A 20,857-nucleotide genomic window follows, 5' to 3' on the forward strand; every position below is an offset into this window, starting at 1 on the left:
TTAAGTTTTCTGGTTAAACAAACTACACCAAGTTAGAGATATTTAAGAGGTATTTTCAAATACATGGTTCTTAAAATTTATAGAAGGCATTGGACCTTCTGGTAAATGTTTTATTAAGTTCTTATCTAATGGTTGAAACTATTTGCTATGTATTCATGTAATATTGCTACTGTCAGCAAGTGATCTAGGACTTGCTCCCTCATTTCTCTATTCTAAGCCCAACTTGTTCTTTCATTTCTCTATTCTCCTCAAGGTAGGAAACTAATTCTATTATAAAGGAATCTGTAGGACACACAATTTAATCTTTAGACCTTATAAAAGAGATGGCTAACATTTTTCTGCAATAGCATAGCCAAAATAAGAACTTAAATAATAATTTCATAGCGAGATTCACTTCGCCATTAGTGAAGCATACAGTAAGTAGAAAAAACCTCCCTTTCAGACCAAAGGGAAAGAAAGTTTTAAAGTGAGAATATAATTTTCCTCATGGGCATTGTCTACCTTAGAAAAACTACTACAGAACATGCCTGTGACTATAGACTTGTAGTTCAGGCCACCGAAGATTAGAGATGGGACTTGGGCACTCCCTGGACTTGCATCCTCTGGTCTGCTTTAACACAAACCAGGAGGAAAAGAAAGCTCGGCATCAGAAGCAATGGGTGGCAGGCCTATTAATGGCTGATCTGTACAGTGATCTGCCCTCAAGGAGACCCAACAGGCCAGTCCACTGCAGTGGCTTTCAATGTGGTAAGCCTGGGCTTCAGCAGAAGTCAACTTGTGAAGAGTCCTGGGAGCTCTGCCAAGAGTTGGATCACTGGAAATGGACCTGCCCTGGAGTTGAAGGATGCCCAGGTCAGAGCCACAGATCTTACTGGCTCTAAGCTGAAAAGCCCTTCACTCAGCCCAACTTCCAAAGTGACCACTGCAGCTGAGGGGATGGTCAAGTAGGGTCAGCAACATTGCAGGCAGAACTTTAAATTTCTTGTTAGAGATGCCACCTGCCTTTACCTGGCCAGCTCTCCTCCCAGGCCAGCCAAGTAATGAAAGTCAACAGAGTGCCTTCCCCTAGGAGGTTCACACCTCCCTTAGGATGTACCCCATGTGAAGAGATAGATAGGTCTGGGCCTCTTAACTTACAAGGCCTAAAGCCCACCAGATTATTATCAAGCCCCTTCTATCAGGTTCTATTTGCCTCTCAATCAGAAAACTTAATTGTAGCTTAGGCAGCACCTTTCTTAGCTCCTCAAATAATGACTCTGTCCTTTGTTCTACACCCTGTCTAGTGCACTTGGGTCTCATTCCTTCATATTCATAACCTCTACTCTATCTCCAATGGCTCTACTCCCAACCTGTGTGTAGTGATGGTCCTCTTCCCCACTTAATGCTGTATAATTGTTCAGACCTGGTTAATGCCACTCTTAGGATCATTGGTTACTATCCTCACCCTGTTTTTATGTCCTTGTCTAAATATGATCAGTTGGCAAACTTGGAAGCTTTCCATAGCCTTGGCAACTCTTGACGAGAGCCTAGGGTGGTTACTGGCACCATAAACTAGAGTGTCAGTTTGTTGGGTCAACAACAGGAGCCACTGTGCACTTGCTCCTCATGTGGGATCTCTGTCCTTAATGTGCTGTACATTGTTATTTAATGCTATAACTAGTACTCAAACAGTATGTTTCACTTTGTGTTGCTATGTGAGGGCAAACTGTTGATATCTTTACTTAATATATACTAAATTGATCTTCCGTATAAAAAGAGAATTGAAAATGAATCTTGATGTGAGTGGAAGTGTAGAGGGAGTGGGAGAGGGGAGGGTTGTGGGTGGGAGGGAAGTTATGGGAGGGGAAAGCCATTGTAATCCATAAGCTGTACATTGGAAATTTATATTCATTAAATAAAGTTAAAAATACTTAAATCAACAAAAACACACTTTTCAGAATCTTGATACATTGTGTTTTACAGTATGCATTTTCACTGAACTTCTTAGACTACTTTTTTGCATGGGTTGCTAACATTTTTGCACTAAAATAAAGTTGTTTTTTCTTTCAACTTTCTACAATCTTTGTGAATTCCCTCATAAATGCAATAAATTTCAGTAGGAAGAGAATAAATGAAAAACAAAATATGTATTTTGAAATTGTGAAAAGCTTCTCAAATTTTATGAAATGCTTGAGGACCCCTTAATCAGCAGATACAAAACTACTACAAGCAAATAAACCAAAGGATTCCAAATACAAAGATAAGACCTTGAACGTTGTGAAAGAAACAACAGGCTACTGGGTCAGCTATATATGAATGATGGCTGACTTCTAATCAGAAACTAGTGAAAGAAATCTTCACTACACTGAAAGAAAATATCCTTCCATCGTTGATTCTATATGTAGTGTAACTGCAGTAAAATATGAGGTGAACAAGGCAGATATTTTCACTCACTGAGTTAAGCTGATTTTTTGGATGCTCACATCTCATATCAAAGTATATAACCTTGAATGTGATTTAACTTCATATTAATGCACACCCAGGGAGGCGCCAGATGATGGCTCAAGTACCTTCTCCCTCTGATCCTTCAGAAATAAGGGACTGGACTTCTGAAGGTGTCAATGGATGTCCAGGCTTGAATAGTCATCAGTGTTTGGGCCTTTCAGAAATTTACAGTGACCAAAGTAGATGATCTGTCTGGAATTCTTTACAAGGAGATCCCCATGAGAGCTTACAGGCTAGTTACCATGAATATGAGAAAGATTAAAAGGAAATAGGACTGCTGATAAAGGACAAGATGTGGTACTACCACAGCCTCCTATCATTGCTAAGAACTTAGGAGAGATTGAAGCACCATGCCTCTAGGAAAACCTTAATATTGGTATGTGTTTATGGGGTACCTTCATCTATTTTTGACCCCACTTTCTAAATAACCATTCTCTAATTAAACAAGCATGCTTCCCCACCTCTCTTCCTTTATCTTGACATTTGACATTAGCATCAATGCCTTCCCCATCTCTCCTGTCCTCATTCAAGTTCCTGCCACATATCCTACCCCAGAAGAACCTGCACAGTCTGGTGCACCTCTTCAGGGCTACAGCGGTCTTCATCACATAAGCATCGCAGGGTGCCAGCAAATCTGTAAACCTTAGAATATCTGTGATTTCCCAATGTTTTTAAGGTTGGGTCTTTCATGTTCACTTTTTTTTGTTTATTTATTTGAAAGGCAGAGTTAAAGAGAGGCAGAGGCAGAGAGAGAGAGAGAGAGAGAGAGAGAGAGAGAGAGAGAGAGAAATCTTCCAATTGCTGGCTTACTCCCCAAATGGTCGCAACAGCTGCAGCTAGCCCAATCCAAAGCCAGGAGCCAGGAGCTTCTTCCAAATCTTCCACAAAGGTGCAGGGGCCCACGAACTTGGGCCTTCTTCTACTGGTTTCCCAGGTTCATTAGCAGGGAGCTGGATTGGAAGTGGAGTACCTGGGACTGAAAATGGTGCCCATATGGGATGCCAGCACTGCAGGAGGCAGTTTTAACTGCTACAAAACAGTGCCAGCCCCTCATTTTCACTTTTTATCCTTTGAGCTTTTTGATATTTATTGTTGGTTTTGTGACAGTTCCAAAATACTTGCTATTTATGTAATCCAGGGAAAATATTCCTTTTAAATTATGTTTTAAAATTTAAAATTTTGCTAAGATTTTAAATAAATCATAAAAAAAACTTAAGCACACAGTACCCCCACAATGACCATGTATATGTTAATAGGTATTTTCCAACTTGTCTTTCATTTCCTTTGCTTTATTTGTTATATTGTTATAATTACTTTTATTGCCCCCTAGATGGCACTCAGCACAAACATTTGACTATTTTGTCATATCATTTTCATAATTAAGAGCTGTATGATCAGGGCCACTCTACCTTCTTATTTAGTTAGTGTTAAAACACAAAATGCCCCAGATATGCAGAGTAGGGTTTTTGAAAGGTTGCTTTCATCATGCTCATCAAAGCACACATCCTGCCTGGTGAGGACTGAACCTTCACAGTGGGAGTGGCACTTTTTTGTTGCATGAAGATGCTGTCCACCTGTTGAGATATCTGCTTTTGAGTTGTCCAGGTGCAGGTGATTCCTTAGTGAAATTCCTCTTCTGAGAGATGGGGCTTTTCTCAGGTGAACAAAATGCTTTCAGCTAGCAATAGACTGGTGTACAGATATCCCTCTAATGGGCATCCATATATGTTTATCAGTTCTTTCTTTGGAAGAGAGATTAGCATTTCCAATGTAATGCTTTCTGGATTGTAAGTTATCTTGTAAACTGTCTTCATAGGTATTTCTGGAGTGAAGAATTTTAAAAACGAAAGTACCAAGGAACTATAAGATTGGATGATATATTGTAGAATATGAAGACTAAAGGCAATGAATTTTGAATTATAAAAATCAAAAGATATTAATGTTCTCTAGGAGGACTGGGCAGCTATGGTTTCCTCACTCACTTTTCAGGGCCTTTTGAGGAAAAGGGGTGCAAGGTGTTTGTATTCAGTAATCCCCTCTAACTCTGTTCCTGGTATCCCAGAAGGAGTGAGTACAAGAAAGGGTTTTAAGGAAATGAGATTGAACAAGGACCTGTAATTTCTTGGTTGCAAAACTGGGAAATTTCATCTATAAGTAATTTATATCACCTTTTTCATCACTTATTTAAATAAAACTTGAGAGAAAAAGAAAGCTAGGTTATCCTAGTGAAAGTAGTGGATAAAATTTCCCCTACCTCCAAGGGAACTCCCTAAGTAGAATGGGAGTATTTCATCCAAATTTTGCTCCATGGTTTGCAGGAACCAACAAATGGTTGCTGATAAAATTCAGAATTCTCAGTTAAATTAGGATTTCAAACAAATAACAATGTTTTGGCACAATTAATTTCCAAATATTGCAATGAAGAACACAATACAAGGCATTCATCATTTATCTGAAACTAAAATTTCCCGGTGTTTCCTGTATTTTTTAATTGCTACATCATGTGAGAATGAAAGAAATAATTTCCTTATAGTTAAATAAGGAAAACTTGCACAAAACAAGCAGATAAAAACCTGTCACTGGGGGGTCCTGTTGTGGCATAGCAGGTAAAGCTCCCATCTGAAAGGCTGGCATCCAATTTGGGCACCAGTTCACATCGTTACTGCTCCAATTCCTGTCCAGTTCCCAGCTAATGGCCTGGGAAAAGCAGTGGGTAATTACTCAAGTGTTTGGGGACTTGCTACTCATGTGGGAGACCCAGAAGTAGATCCTAGCTTGTGGCTTCTGCCTGGCTCAGTGCCAGACATTACAGTCATCTGTGGTGCAAACCAGTGGACAAAGATCTCTCTCTTCCTCTCTCTCTCTCTCTCTCTCTCTCTCTCTCTCTCTCTCTCTGTGTGTGTATGTGTGTGTGTGGTATCTCCTTCTCTGCATGTAACTCTTCCTTCCAAATAAATGAATAAATCTTCATAAGATATCTGTAACACTCAGGATCTGGGAGTTACTTCTACTATCCTTCAGCCATAATATTGCAGTTCTTACCTGAGACCGAGCCTATTTTTGCAGGATGTCCAGGTAGGAAAACAAACCAAATCTTCTGTCTTAGTTTTATCAGGTGTCCCTTAAATTTTCTGTGTCCTGTGTCTGGATCTGTGTTTTACATGAGATATGTAATGGTGATGGGCTCCTATGCTAAGAAAATGCAGTGCCAGTAAGTACTCTGCAAAAGTATAGATGATAAAGGCAAAATCCAGAGGGAAAATGATCCTCTTAGCTTAGAGGCCTGTAAAGTGCTCCTTCTGTGGGTCATTTGCTCCAGAAAATGTTTTCTGAAACAAATGTGGCTTGTTCACCTTGTAGGTCACACACTTTCTTCAGGCTGAAGGGGGACAACTTTTATTAGTACCTGCTGTGTGCCAAATTGTTCTGACATCTTTTTTGATAGTCTACCTCAGCCTGGTGCCTATTTGGACACCCTGTCTGAGTTGGGTACCTGGGTACCCAACATAACCACTGCCTATTCCAATCCTTGGGTACTTATGTGTGTACATGAATATGAACTCCTTCTGTGTACCAGACACATAGCCATGCAAACACATGTGCTCTGTGAACATCTTTGTGTAACAGGTGTATATCTATGTGTGCATGTTCAGGTGTGGGAATGTTTGTATGCCAGACACACATTCATGCAGGCCCATGTGCAGGTATGAGCACCTTCTGTGTGCCTGGTGTAAATTTTTGCATGCAGCTGTGTCTCTGTGTGAGCACCTTACAGGTATCTGGCACACATCCAGGAATGCACATGTGCTTGTTTGGATGCCTTTGTGTACAATACACACATCTGTCTCTGCATGTTCAGGTTTGAGCACTTTTGTGTACTAGGCACACATCTGTTTACCCAACACTTTAACCCACAGCAGACTCCCAACATCATTCTCAGTGTGATGCCACTACTATGCCCATTTTCTAGATAAGGAAAACCAGAGTGTCAGCCTAGGTCCCTCAACTGTAGAGGGAGGAATCTAAACCCTAACGGTCCAACCACTTAAGACTTAACAGTTGAGCCCCAGTATAGACTACCTCAGCATAGACTACCCCACACATAATCACATAAATAATGAAATCCAACAACATTCAGAAAGATCATTCACCTAGACCAAGTGGGAATTATCCATGCTATGCGGGGATGGTGCAACATTTGCAAATGATAAATGTGATAACATCACATTCACAAACTGATGAACAAAAAACATAGATTATCTCAACAGATACAGAGAAAGCATTTGATAAGATACAAAAATCTCTCATGATAAAAACTTTTATAAAACTGGGTATAGAAGGAATATTCTTCAACGAAATCAAGGTGATTTATGACAAACCCATAGCCAACATTTTATTGAATGAGGAAAAGTTATAAGCATCCTCACTAAGTCCAAAACCAGAGAAGCATCACCATTCCTGTTCAATATAGTCCTGTATGTGTTAGCCAAAGCCATTAGACTAGAAAAAGAAATCCAAAGGACACAAATTGAAAAAGAAGAAATAAAGTATCTCTATTTGCAGATGACATGATTGTACATAACAGAGATCCAAAAGACTGCACTGAGAGACTACTAAAACTCATAAAAAGAGTTTCATAAAGTGGCAGGATATAAAACTAACACACAAAAAGCAATAGCCATTGTATACACAAACAATGCATTGGCTGAGAAGGAGTTTTTAAGATCAGTTCCATTCACAATAGCTATAAGGAATTAAATACCGTGGAATAAGTTTATCCAAGGATGTCAAAGATCCTTACAATGAAAATTACAAAACACTAAACAAAGAAATAGAAGACACAAAAGTTGGAAAATGTTCAATTTTCACAGATCGGAAGAATTAATATCATCAAAATGTTCATACTACCAAAAGCATTTTACAGATTTGATGCAATCCCAATCAAAATACCAATGACATTCTTCTCAGATCTAGAGAAAATGATGAAGAAATTCATATAGAGACACAAGAGACCCCAAGTAGCTAAATCAATATTATATAATAAAATCAAAGCTAAAAAAATCAAAGCTGGAAGCATCACGATATCAGATTTCAAGACACATTACAGTGCAATTACAAGCAGAAAAACCTGGTACTAGCACAAAAACAGACGTGTAGAGCAATGTAACAGAATAGAAACTCCAGGAATCAATCCACACATTTACAACCAACTTAACCTTGACAAAGGAGCTAAAATCAATCCCTGGAGCAGGCACAGTCTCTTCAAAAATGGTGCTGGGAGAACTGGGTTTCTGCATGCAGAGATATGAAACAAGAACCCCACCTTATACCTTACACAATAATCCATTCAAAATGTATCAAAAACCTAAATCTATGACCCAATACCATCCAATTACTAAAGAACATTGAGGAAACTCTATAACACATTGGCATAGGCAAAGTCATTTAAAAAAACACCATGGAAGCACAGGAAATCAAATAAAAAATTAGCAAATGAGATTATATTCAGCTGATAAGTTTCCGCACTGCAAAAGAAACACTCACCAAAGTGTAGAGGCAATTGACATGATGGGAGAAAATGTTTGCAAACTATGCAGATGATAAATGATTAATAAACAAAATCTATAAAGAGCTAAAGAAATTAAACAACAACAAAACAAACATTCCAGTTAAGAAATGGGTGAAGGACTTGAACTGGCATTTTTTAAGAGAGGTAATCCAAATGGCCATCAGTTACTGGAAAAAAGGCTCAAAGGCAGTGGCAGACAGGAAAAGTCGCTGTCTACAGTGCTGGCATCCCCCATAGTGCCAGTTTGAGTCCTGGCTGTTCCACTTCCAATCCAGCTCTCTGCTATGGCCTGGGAAAATCGTAGAAGATGACCCAAATGCTTGGGCTCCTACACCTGTGTGGGAAGAAGCTCCTGGCTCCTGGCTTCAGATTGGCCCAGCTCTGACTGTTGCAGCCATTTGGGTAGTGAACCAATGGATGGAAGCTCGCACTCTCTCTCGCTCTCTTTCTCTTCCTCTCTGCAACTCTGCCTTTCAAATAAATTGATACATCTTTTAAAAAAGGTAAAGAAAACAAGCTCAGGGTAATTAGCAATTAGGGAAATGCAAATAAAACCACAATGGAATTTCACTTCACCCTAGTTCAAATGGCTCTCACACAGAAATCTATAAACAACAAATGCTGGTGAGGATGCAGCATAAAAAAATGTACCCTAACCCAGTGTTCACGGGAAGGTAAAGTGGTCCAGCCACTGTGGAAGACCGTATGTATATACTTCAGAAATCTGAATACAAATCTACCATATGATGAGGCCATCCTGCTCCTGGAAATTTACCCAAAACAAAATTAATCAGTATTTGAAAGTGCTATCTGTACCTAATGTTAATCACAGCTCAATTCATAATAGCTAAGACATGGAATCAACTCAGATGTGCAGCAGCTGTTTATTGGATAAAGAAATTATAGTATAGAGTACATTTCAGATTTAAAAAAAAGAAATCCTGTCTTTAGCAACAAAGCAGATGCAACTGGAAGTCATTATACTTCATGAAATAAGCCAGTGCCAAAAACACAGATATATTGTGTTTTCTCTGACCTGTGGTAACTAATATAGTACCTGTAATATAACCCACTGGAGTGAAATGGTTATTTTGAGATTTGCTGATTGTTTACAACCCTTGTCTCTTCTGTTGAGGAAGTTTTTTTCTTTACACCAATTGTTGAACGCGTTATTTAATGTAGGATTAAACTTATGAGTATAAAGTAAACTTAAAATGGATCCTGTAAAAATTATGAGTGGGAATAGCAGAGGTAGGAAGGAAAAGGGTTGGGGTATTGGGGCAACAGAGGATAATGTGGGGTGGATCACTAACTTTCTAAACCTGTATAGGAAATGCATGAAACTTTGGTAACTTAAATAAGATTATTTTAAAAAATACAAAAAAATGTGTAAGCTTTTGTGGTGAAGGTCCTTATGGAGCAGCTGAAGCAACAAGAAACCATGGACTCCACCAAGGTCAGCAAGAGGCTGCTCACAGGCTCTGCATAGCAGAAGCTTTCAGAGACCTGCTGATGATAAAGGTCCCCAGGAACAAGCAGCAATAGGCATTGTTGGCTGAAGAAGGTGGAAATAGTTCTGCTTCCCAGGAAAATGCCTCCAGGACTTCCAAACTGAAATCAAAGATCGATGGTTATAGTTGTAATGGCAAAGAAAAAGGAAATGGTTCACCTTACTCCCAAGGATCCATGGACAAGCCATTAGGGAACTGGGGACGGTGAAGAGAGATATCTTCCATCTGCTGGTTCAATCCCCAAATGGCTGCAATGTTCCAGGGATGCGCCAGGCCAAAGCAATTAACCAGGAGCCCCTTCAGGCACACTAGTAGGGAGCTGGATTGTGAGTGCAACAGCCACAGCTCAAACTCCCATATGAGATCTCAATACTGCAGATGGTGCCTTAACCAACTATGTCATAGTGCTGGCCCCATGGAACTACATTTTTAACTCCCTATCCTCACAGCAAATGCTGGCAAGCCATAGGTGCTCCATGCTGGGCAAGCTAGTGAGCCTACAGAGCGGGTGTTCCAATGATGAAGTGGGCCCAGATCCCTTCAACTAACCATGCTTTTCCTAACAATGATGCTTTGAATAGATGTGTACAGTGTGTGTTCACTTTCCAAAGTCAACATGCCCAAAATCTTCAGGACTTCCCATCAGAAACAGCAAAATCAGTCTGCAGCTCCTCCTGTAATACTTGGGCTATGGACTATCCTGAGGTTTTCTCTTTTTATAGATTTACTAGTTGTGACTTACATAAGAATTTGGAAAAAAAGAATTAAAATAAAAATTATTCAATATACAATCTCACTGTACTTTAGAGCCCAAAAACACAGCACACTATAAAGGATCAGTTTGCCCTTGTAATCTCACGGGGAGCTGGCCTTGCTGTCATTGCCCAGCACTACAAGAGAGTATCATAGCACAGACTGCTATCCTAAGAAAAGAACAAAATTGAAAATTTTATGTATGGCTTCTATTGAATATAAATCACTTTTTTCACCATCATAAAGTGGAAAAATCCTTAAGCACCATAAGGTAAGAACTGTCTGTATTGCATTTTGTATCTTTTCTTAGATTTCTTAGTCCTCCAAATAAAATCACTGGAAATATCATACCATTCATCTTGAAAATATTCTCCCTATATTGTAAAGACTTTGGCTCATCTGTAGTCCTTATTTCACCAATGTGACTAATTTCCTACCACACTAAATAATCTTAACCACCTTACTACATTTTTGTTTTGATTTAAGCTTTCCCTTCTATAATAATGTTAATAAATCCATCTTTTAGCCCCCAAAAATATCAAAACATAGAAATCGTATATAAGTATGCCATTCTCTAACATAGAATCACTCAGTAAGTTTTATGAAATATTTCTAATATATTGTGAGTGAAGTCAGGATCTCTATTTCTCTCATGCTACCTGACTGATTCAAGATACCATTACTCTCTCTTGCAGAAATTCTACTGTCTCCTTTCTGTGTCTTAGCATTTACCATTTCTATCCTACTGTCCAGTCTCAAGAACAAGTGATTTCTTCAAAATATGTGTAACAAATAAAAACATCGGCTGAAAACCTTCCAATAACTTTTCATTTTTTTTAAATTTTCATGTACTTATTTGAAAACTAAATTATATTTTTGATTTTTAAAAATTAAAATATAAGCATATAAGTTCATATATACATATTATGAACAATGAGGATTTCAAAATATTTGTGGAGAATGAAACTGATATGTAAGTTTATTTTGGTGCTAGAAAACTGGAAACTTATGCATAGAATACTTTTTCAAATATTCATGGAATGTGTATTTTTTAAAAACTACATTTATTTCAAGATTTTGTATAGAACATAATATATTTGCAGGCACCATAGCCACTTTGCAGACATGTAAATGGTAGCTGATATGGTGTGAATGCCTGCTCTTCAAGCTGTAAAGAATTTGTCTCTAACGTTTGAAGCATTGATTTACCAATCACAACAGATGTGCTTCAGACACAAGAATGGAAATACATGTACCTGTGATGGCTACAGTCACATAGGAATGGTGACACTGGGAGGTGGCCAGGCTCTGCACATATAGAGATTGGAAATTTATGAGGGAATAAATCGGCTGCAGATAAATCAATGCTTAGAGGAAATTTATAACCTTATATGAATGTTAGAATAAAAAACTAAAAATAATTGTAGCTTCCTAATCAAGAATTAAAAAGAAAAAGGAAATTGAAAGTAAATAGAAGGCATTCAAAATGATAATAACAAATATAAATGATATGTTTTTTAGTACCACAAACCAGGATATATTTTTTAAATGTTAACAAAATTAACATACAAGTAAAGTAATTATAAATACAAATGGAAAAGTAACACTAATATCAAATTTTAAGAATTAAAAATAATTCTTTATAGATAATTTATCCTCAAGATACTAGAAGAAATGTGTGATAGTCTTAGGAGTAAAATTTGAATAGAAGTCAAAATTCATTATATATTGAAAACCAAATTCCCAACGACACAAATATAACATGAAATAGGAAAACTCCTACTTAGAACAAACAAGTTGAATCACAACTTGAAAACTAGCAACCAACCAATAAAAAAGTTATAGAAGAGAAATTTCAAATCTAGAATTACAAAATATTCCACATATTTAAGAATGAAATAAACACACCCACATTTCCCACACATATCCGTAATGGAAATAAGCAGAGATTATTTTAAAATTTCTTTTGGAAAGGCAGCATAACATTGATGAGGATGCAAGTTGACCAGAACTTGAATTACAAATGAAGTATTAGTTTAATAAAGGAAATCACATATGAAAACATAATTAATAACAAGTGAAATACAATAAAATTTCAAGAGCTGTTAACTTTGGTAAACAAGCCATGTAAATTTTCCAGATGATAAATTTAAGAAAATTGCATGATCATTTAGATGAAATATTGAAAATTATTTTAATAGTTCAACATCTAGTTTAAAAGAAAACCTGCTAGCAGTAAAGCAATGGTTTCCTTGCTAATTAAGATTCTTTAAAAGATCCTACAACAAACAACACAATTAATACAGGATCACTGAAACCTTTTTTCCTGGATGTAACCTATGACAGGCTGCCTCCACTATCTCCAACTTCTTACCAGAAAAGTAGTCAGGGGAAAAAAAGAACAACAACAAAGATCAATTTCTAAGCAATATATGGTCAATATATTGGAGATATTAAAATAGATTGTCCATAAAATCTAAAAACAAATACAACTGCTGAATAAATTTATCAGATTGCTGGAAAGATTAATATATAAAATCCAATAGATCACCAAGTACAAGCAAGAAACAAATAGACAATACGCAAGATCAACAGGCAGAGTAGAAAACAAATACTGACAGAAGAAAAGGAAAAAAAAAGGATTAAATGTGATATCTAAGCATTTTAAATCAATATTTAAAAAGTAACACAAACGACCAAACAGAAAAATGAGCAAAAAATACGAGGGAGAAGAAAGGCCCATAAGCCAACAGACAACATTCTAGCTCACCTGAAGCAGGTTACCACAAGCTCCAGAAAGAATCCGCCCGGGAGGTCAGGGGGACACAGGCGACACCAGCAGAGGCAGCAGGGAGATGAGAGGCCCTCCTGCAGCAGGGAGCATGGCCCAGGAGGGGCAGTTTCCCACCTGACCCAGGCCTCCATTCCTGCTTTTTTCATCCACACAACCTGAGCTTGGGGCGTCCCAGCCATGGAGGATGCTGATTGGCTGTGTCGTTTGTGACGTGTCATGCAAACTGTCCAATCAGGGAGGTGACATCCAGGAGTCTTGACGTCATAGTCGTCTGTCCTACAGTTTTGCGGGTGCGCCAGGTCCTAGGAGAAGGCGCTGCTGCCGCGAGGCTCCCAAGCCAATCTGAATCCGCCGCTTTCCACCTTCACTGACGGCGGGGGGCTGGAGGGCAGCGATGCTGGACACCTAAGAAGCTGACCGCCACCACACGGTGAGTGTGTGGGCCCGGGTGTCCGGGGGGAAGCGGAGCCACTGGAGCTGCTGAAGGGCCAGGAGGACGCGGGCCGCCCAGAGGTCATCTCTGGGCTCTGTGGGCACCACACTGCCGCAGGTGCAGCACTTTCCTTGGTCCCCTCTGACCCCGGGTTGGAGGGAGACTGGCGCCCGAGACCCCTGACACCCTGGGCCTTCCCTGCTCACAGTGACTTCCCATCCCTGGAGCCATCTCTGGGCAGCTGTGTAGCGGCAGCCCCGCGTCTCCCCAGGTGAGCAGTGGGGACTGAGCTGTCACTATGGAGGCTGTGGGTTCCGTGTATGGGGTTCATGCGGGCCTGGAGCTGTCCTAATGCGGCCCTCGGTTCCTCCTTCCTTCCCTGTGAGGACTTGATTCCCCCCAGTTTTCTAAATACGTGTGCAGCAGGGTCTTGTCCAGGATGCTGACCTCTTTGCTTAGCTGTTCCTAGAGGGGTCTCTGTTTTCTGTTTCCAGTAACATAGTAACACAGATTAGGTAAGATAAAAACAGAAGGGTTGTTTGACTCTGGGTTTTCATCCAGGTATTAGAGAGGCAGCAGGGCCTGTAATTTGACATTTGGGTATCATCTTAGCACTTACAGGCTCCCTTGACAGGCTGTCGTCTGTGTTAACACTTTCAAAATAGAGATTTTGGCTACTTAAATTTATGAGTGTTTTAAAAATTTTGTTCCAAAGAAAGCCTTTCCAATCCCAAAGATATGTCTAGTTTACTGTTATTTTGAGTTTATGTTTTCATAAACATAAACATTGTAGCTTCCTAATCAAGAATTAAAAAGAAAAAGGAAATTGAAAGTAAATAGAAGGCATTCAAAATGATAATAACGAATATAAATGATATGTTTTGAGTACCACAAACCAGGATATATTTTTTAAATGTTAACAAAATTAACATACAAGTAAAGTAATTATAAATACAAATGGAAAAGTAACCCATTTCTTGTTTGCTTGTTTTAATGTTTTCAAGATTCTTGGAATATACTTGGCAGAATTTGTGTATATTCAAGATATGAAACCTGATGTTTTTTTTTATTAAACTTTTATTTAATGACCTGATGTTTTATATGTGAGAGGATTTTCAAAAGTTATGGAAAATTCAAACTATCTTCTAATCTATTTTTTCATAAAGTTTTTGGAATCCTCTTGTACATATACACGAATCATGATGAAATGATCAGGACATATCCATCACCTTGCATTGTTACATTTTTAAAGAATACATAAGATATTAGCAAGTTGTGAGTATGTAATAGAGTATTCTTTTAAATACTGTGTGGAATATTTTAAATACTGTGTTTAAGAACTTGAATTAATTTATCTCATAACTGCAAATGTTTTCCCATTTCCTTTGCTCTAATCCCCTGACAACCACCATTCCTTTCTGTGATTGTGATTTTCTTAGATTCCACACACAATTGAGATTGTGTGGCATTTGTCTTTTAGGGCTGCAACAGCTGGAGCTGGGTCTATCTGAAACCAGGACCCAGGAGCTTCTTCAGGTCTCCCACCTGGGTGCAGAGGCCCAAGCACTTGGGCCATCTTCCACTGCCTTCCCAGGCCATTATTCAGAGAGCTTGATCAGAAGAGGGGCAGTTGGGATTTGAACTAGTGCCCATGCTGATGCTGCAGCCAGAGGCTTAATCTACTACTCCACAGCATAGGGCCCTTTCTCATAAGTAAATTGATCTTTACAAAAAAACAAAAATGAAGCTTTCTCATGAAAACATAAAACAACTAATGCCTTACCCTGGGCTGGCATGGTGGCACAGCATGTTAAGCTTCTGCTTTCAATACAGCATCCTTATCAGAGTGCCAATTCAAAACCCAGATGCTCTGCTTTTGATCCAGTTTTCTGCTGATGTACCTTGGAAAGTAGCAGAATATGGCTTTGTATTTTAGTAATTGCCACTGATGTGGAAGACTTTGTTGAAATTCTGCTCCTGTCTCCAGGCTGGCCCAGCCCTAGCTATTACTGTGATTCATGGAATGAACAACTGTGTGGAAGCTCGCTCTCTCTCTCTCTCTCTCTCTCTCTCTGTATGTGTTTTCCTCCCTTTCAAATAATAATTATTTCAAATAATAATAATTATTTAAATAATAGTGTTTTTAAAAAAGCAAAACACCACCTATCTGCTTCCCCAGAGTTACACTTCATCCTGAAATAGGCATATGTGCTCATAATTACTGTGCATGTTTAATTTTACTAAATAGGTATAACTAACTTGTATTAGTTATTTATTGCTGTGTAGCAGTCTCCCCAAAACATAGCAGCTGTTTGCCACCCTACACTGTTCCTGAGAGTTAGGGGTGGATGAGTGGCTGGGATGGTTGAATGGTTGAGTCTAGCCCTGTGTCTACAGAGGTCACTTCTATTTACTAACTTACTGGCTGGCAGAAATGCCCCATTCCTCATCCTGTGATCATCAGCACAACTGCCTGGATATCTTCAAAACAGGGCACTTGGCCATCCCATAGCAAGTCATCTCAAAGACAATGCAACTGAGCACCAAAGATAGAAGCTTTCATTTTATTATATCAAATCCTGTAGTGACAGGCAAATATTTTGCATGTGGGAAGGAACTAGAAAACCTAAACACCAGCAAGGAGGGTTCTTTGGGAGTCACTGTGTAGCTGTTGATTTTGTTATTAGAATCAAATTTTCTAAATATATGTTTCTATGAAATCAAGATAATTTGTTTTTACTGCTGTGTCATATCCTATTGTATGAATAGACCTAGATTAGGTATTGTCTGTATTGAATGATTTGAGAGTTGTTTCTAATATTTGCAGTAATAAATAGTATTGCAATGAACAGATTTGTGTTGTGAAAGGAATCTTCTAGAATTGAAAATTTTAAGTGTTTTAGTATGCCAGTTTTCAACATTACAACAACTATCAAATTTTACTTCAGAAAAGCTAGATCACCAAAATTACATATGAATTTCAGTTCCTTCAAACTATTACCATATTTGCATTTAATCCTATGCTTTGCCAGTCTATGTGTGATAGAGTGTCCTATTTCAGGTGGTATTTTCAAGATCACGTATCTTGGAATATGTTTATGGTATGATGATCTTGTTCTCTGAAGATGAGGGTTTTTGTTAGTCTCATGTATGTTTTTCTACTTTTTTTTAACTGGTATGGATGGGTTCCTTGGGATATTAATTTTTCCATGTTGTATCTCCTAATTACTCTGATTTTTCTGTTTATCTGTTTTTGGTGTTTTTACTTACATCTTTTTAAATTTAGTATAATCAATCCCACCTTTCTCTCATGACTTTTTTGAGTGCCTTAAGAAATTGTCTGAATCTGAGAAAATATAGATATTTTTCTTCTATAGATACCCCATACTTTTTTCTTATTTTCTCCTAAAATGTGAACTAGGAATATAATTTTCTAATAACACTTGATTTTCTCAGAAATATTTGTTGAGTTTATAATGTTTCCCCCTTATTTTTCCAATATTTTATTATGAAAATTTAATATATAGAAACCAAATATCATACAGTGACATTCTGCATATAAGCCCTGTAGATTTAGTAATTTCTAACATGTTGTTGTGCATCAATTGGTGTGTGGGTACATTTTTTACTAAACTATTTGCAAATAAAATGCAAGCATCATGGCATGTCACTCCTCAGTATATCATTATGCATATTAAAAATATGGAAGTCCCTTATATAAACACAATGTTATTATTACACCTGAAACACCAGCAGTAATTTACAAGCAGATTTTCCCCACTGTCACAAAAATGTTGTTTTAATTATTTTAAGGGCCAAAATTGATGCCTTTGCAGAATATATCATATTGAGTTTTACCTGAGTATTTCCTAATGTTATCAATTAATGATAGGTTAACCTCATATTTCCTGAAAATTTGAAGTTATATCTCGAGGCTTAGTTTCAAGTAAAATATATTTTGGCGCAGTCCCCATTGAAAGTTTAATAGCCTCTTTGTCATGTACCAAGTTCCTGTATGTACCTGGGCTCTTTCTGAGCATCCTACTCTGTCTCAGGAAAGAGTTCTGTAACCCTGCACTACACCACATGACCCTAATTTCTGTAATGATACCAGAACAGGGGTCTGTAAGACCTGGATCTTTTTCCTTATACTTAGTGTCCTGCTTAGTTTTGCAGTTTTAATGAGCTTATCAACATATTTCAGAAATCCTTGTGGGATTCTAAGTAGAATTACATTAAATTTATTGAGTATAGATTAATTATTTGCTGCATTATCTTTTCCCCATGAATGTACTAAATTTCTTCATTTGTTTCCATCTTCTTTTATAGCCTACTGAAATGGTTTGTAATGATATTTTCCAAAAAGATTTTCTCATAAATTTCTTATGAGGTACCTCATAGTTCTTATTGTTACTGTAAGTGGGATTATATTAAATTGTATTTTCTAGCTGATTGTTGTATAGGCATATAACTGTTTTGTATATTAACCTTATTTGTATATTAATCTTCAAATAATATACTTTTTATAATTTCTAATCTTTGTATCATATACTATTCTTTTTGTAAAGCTTTTTGAGGTAATATTGTATAAATATTATGATAGTGATCATTTTTGTCTATGTCTTTCCTTTAAAAGGAAAATGTGAGGCTTTCAAAAAGTTCATGTAAAGTGCATGCTATGCAAATATTATTCATAGATTTCAAGAAATGTTAGCACCAGATCAACAGATCTTTTAATTCTGTTTTCCCATAAACTGCTTTGAAGTGCCTCGTATGTCCCATGCTTCATTACTAAGTGTGATGCACAGGGCAATGTAGAGATCCTCATTTATTGTTAGTCGATTAGCATAAAGAAAAAAACTCTTTGGCAGTTTCTAGTAACATTAAACACAGGCTTACTTCATGAGACTCCTAGGTGTATGCAGAGAAGTAGAGGTCTGAGTCTACTTACAGACCTAACTGGAAGGTTCATAGCTTATTCATAATTGTAGAACTACTTAAAACTACCATTTTTTTCAAAATAGAAACAACCCAAAAGATCACTGAGGGAGAATAGATAAACAAAGTATTAAGTCATTGGAACATGGCACAACAAATTTCATTGTCCTGAACAATGCAATTCAATGTTTCTTTTGTATAAGTGTATGAAAGAAAAATTTCATCTATAGAATCCTAATTTCCATGTGTGTAATTCTGGAATGACCCATACCCTTAACATGTGAAGATGCCAACTCATGGTCCTCTGGCTACAGTCCTTGATGAGGAAAGACCCCAAGTGGTGTCAGCTGATGTACATAGGGTGATTTCTGTCCTCTATCTATTTACTGTTGACACTGCTTAAATTTTAAGTTTTTGGTGTTCTGAGGTTTCAGCACAATGTGCCTAGGTGTAGATTATTTTTGCATCCTACTTGAGCTAATTTGTGCTCTCTGAATGTGATAATCCTACATCCATCATCAATTCTAGATCATCCTCAGCTGTCACCTCAGCCACTGCTGCCTAGTGTCTCCTTATGCATCTCCAATAAGATTAACTTTAGATTTCTTGTTATTTACTTCAGGTCCCTGAACAATTTGTTTATATTTTCTTCTCTTTATCTTTGGTATATTCTATATAATTTCTTCAGATGCATCTTGTACTGGCTCAATTCTCTGTTCAGCTCTGTGCACTGTCCTATTTAATCTATTCAATAATTTTCTATTTAATTGACTATATTTCATCTCTAGAAATTTTGTTCTATTTCTTTCAAATGTACAAGCTTGCTTTTCTATGGTATCATGTAATAATTTTATCGTGGCTTGTACTTTCTTTCTTTATGTAATTAAAAGGCAATAAAATTTCCAAAAGTTATAATAAATGGTGCTCATGCCCTCAGAGTATCATTGCCTGAAGTGCTTCCTCATTTTTTTTTGAAACTCAAGGTCTATCATGCAGATGTTTAAGTTTTTTACTAGCTGCTTAATCCAATCTTTTATTTTTAGAACAATGCATGCTGTAGTAGACACCATTGATATATGCCCATTCACAGAGGTGACGTAACCTCCAGATTAAATTACTAGAACTAAAATTGCTGAGTTAAAGAGAATAGGCATATATAATTCTGATGCATAAAGTCATACTGTCTTTTGTAGATGTGATCATTGGAACTGGCTACTCCAGTTTGCTGGGTTTGCTTACAATGGTTTGTTTCTCCAGTCAGCCCTGCCAACATGATCTTTTCAGACTTTTAGGAAATTTACCAATATGACAAGTAAAAATGATGATTGCTAATTTTTTGGTTTTTTATTTCTGCAAGTGAGATTGACTTTCTGTTCATAAATCTAAAGATGTTTGTCCTTTTCTTTAAACAGTCATACATATGATGTATATACATATTCTTGTCCATTTTTTCTGTTTGGTTTTCAGACTTTTACATTGATTTGTAGCAGTTTCTTATGTAATGAAGTAAGTCACCCATTATCTAGAGGATAAACTGTATGATTCATATCTTATAAATATTTAAGATTTTTTTTGCAGCTGCTTTGAACTTTATTTGGGAACCAGAAGCTTAACAGTATCAAAAGGGCACACAGGGTGGCCTCTTCGACCAGGCCTTGGGCTGGGGCGGCTGCCGGAGGAGTGGGCTCAGTGGTTTTGCGCCAGGGGCGGGCTGGGCTACCTGCGGCCCCTGCCCTCCGCCGAGCCCCACACCATGGCCGCGCCTGCCCACAGCCCTGCGCTCAGTCGGCAGCTCAGCAGCAGCAGCGGCTCTCTGAGATCCAGCACAGGGCCGACCGCTGGCGTGTGTCCCTGGACGGGAACCACTTCGCCCCGGGAGCTGATGGTCAAGACCAAGGACAGCGTGGTGGAGATCACGGGCAAACACCAAGAGCGACAGGAGCACGGCTACCTCGCCCGCTGTTCCACCCGGAAGTACACGCTGCCGCCAGCGTGGACCCCACGCTGGTCTCTTCCTCCAGGTCCCCTGAGGGTGCGCTCCCCGTGGAAGCGCCGCTGCCCAAGCCGGCCACGCAGTCGCGGAGATCGCCATCCTGGTCACCTTCGAGGCCCGCGCCCAGATTGGCGCCCGGAAGCCAGGAAGTCCGAGCAGCCTGGGGCCAAGTAGAGGGCCTCCTGCACCATCCAGCCCCCAGCACCCCGCTGTGCGCCCTTTTGATGCTGTTAAGCTTATGGTTTTCACAAATAAAGATCTAAGCAGCTGCAAAAAAATTCCTTATGATGCATTGTGTGTTAAAATGTTTACTTCTGTGAATTTAAATATTTCAGTCTTTGAGTGTGTCGGATTTACTGTCACATTTGAAGTGGCTTTACGT

The 20,857-nt window shown here is 38.3% G+C and overlaps 1 pseudogene; it reads left to right on the forward strand.

The window, feature by feature from the left end:
- The first annotated feature begins 19,529 nt into the window (after positions 1-19,529).
- Positions 19,530-20,649, forward strand: LOC133764025 (heat shock protein beta-1-like; annotated as a pseudogene).
- The last annotated feature ends 208 nt before the right edge of the window (positions 20,650-20,857 follow it).

This window comes from Lepus europaeus, chromosome 7 (assembly GCF_033115175.1).
Source record: "Lepus europaeus isolate LE1 chromosome 7, mLepTim1.pri, whole genome shotgun sequence".
Classification (NCBI taxonomy): Eukaryota; Metazoa; Chordata; class Mammalia; order Lagomorpha; family Leporidae; genus Lepus; species Lepus europaeus.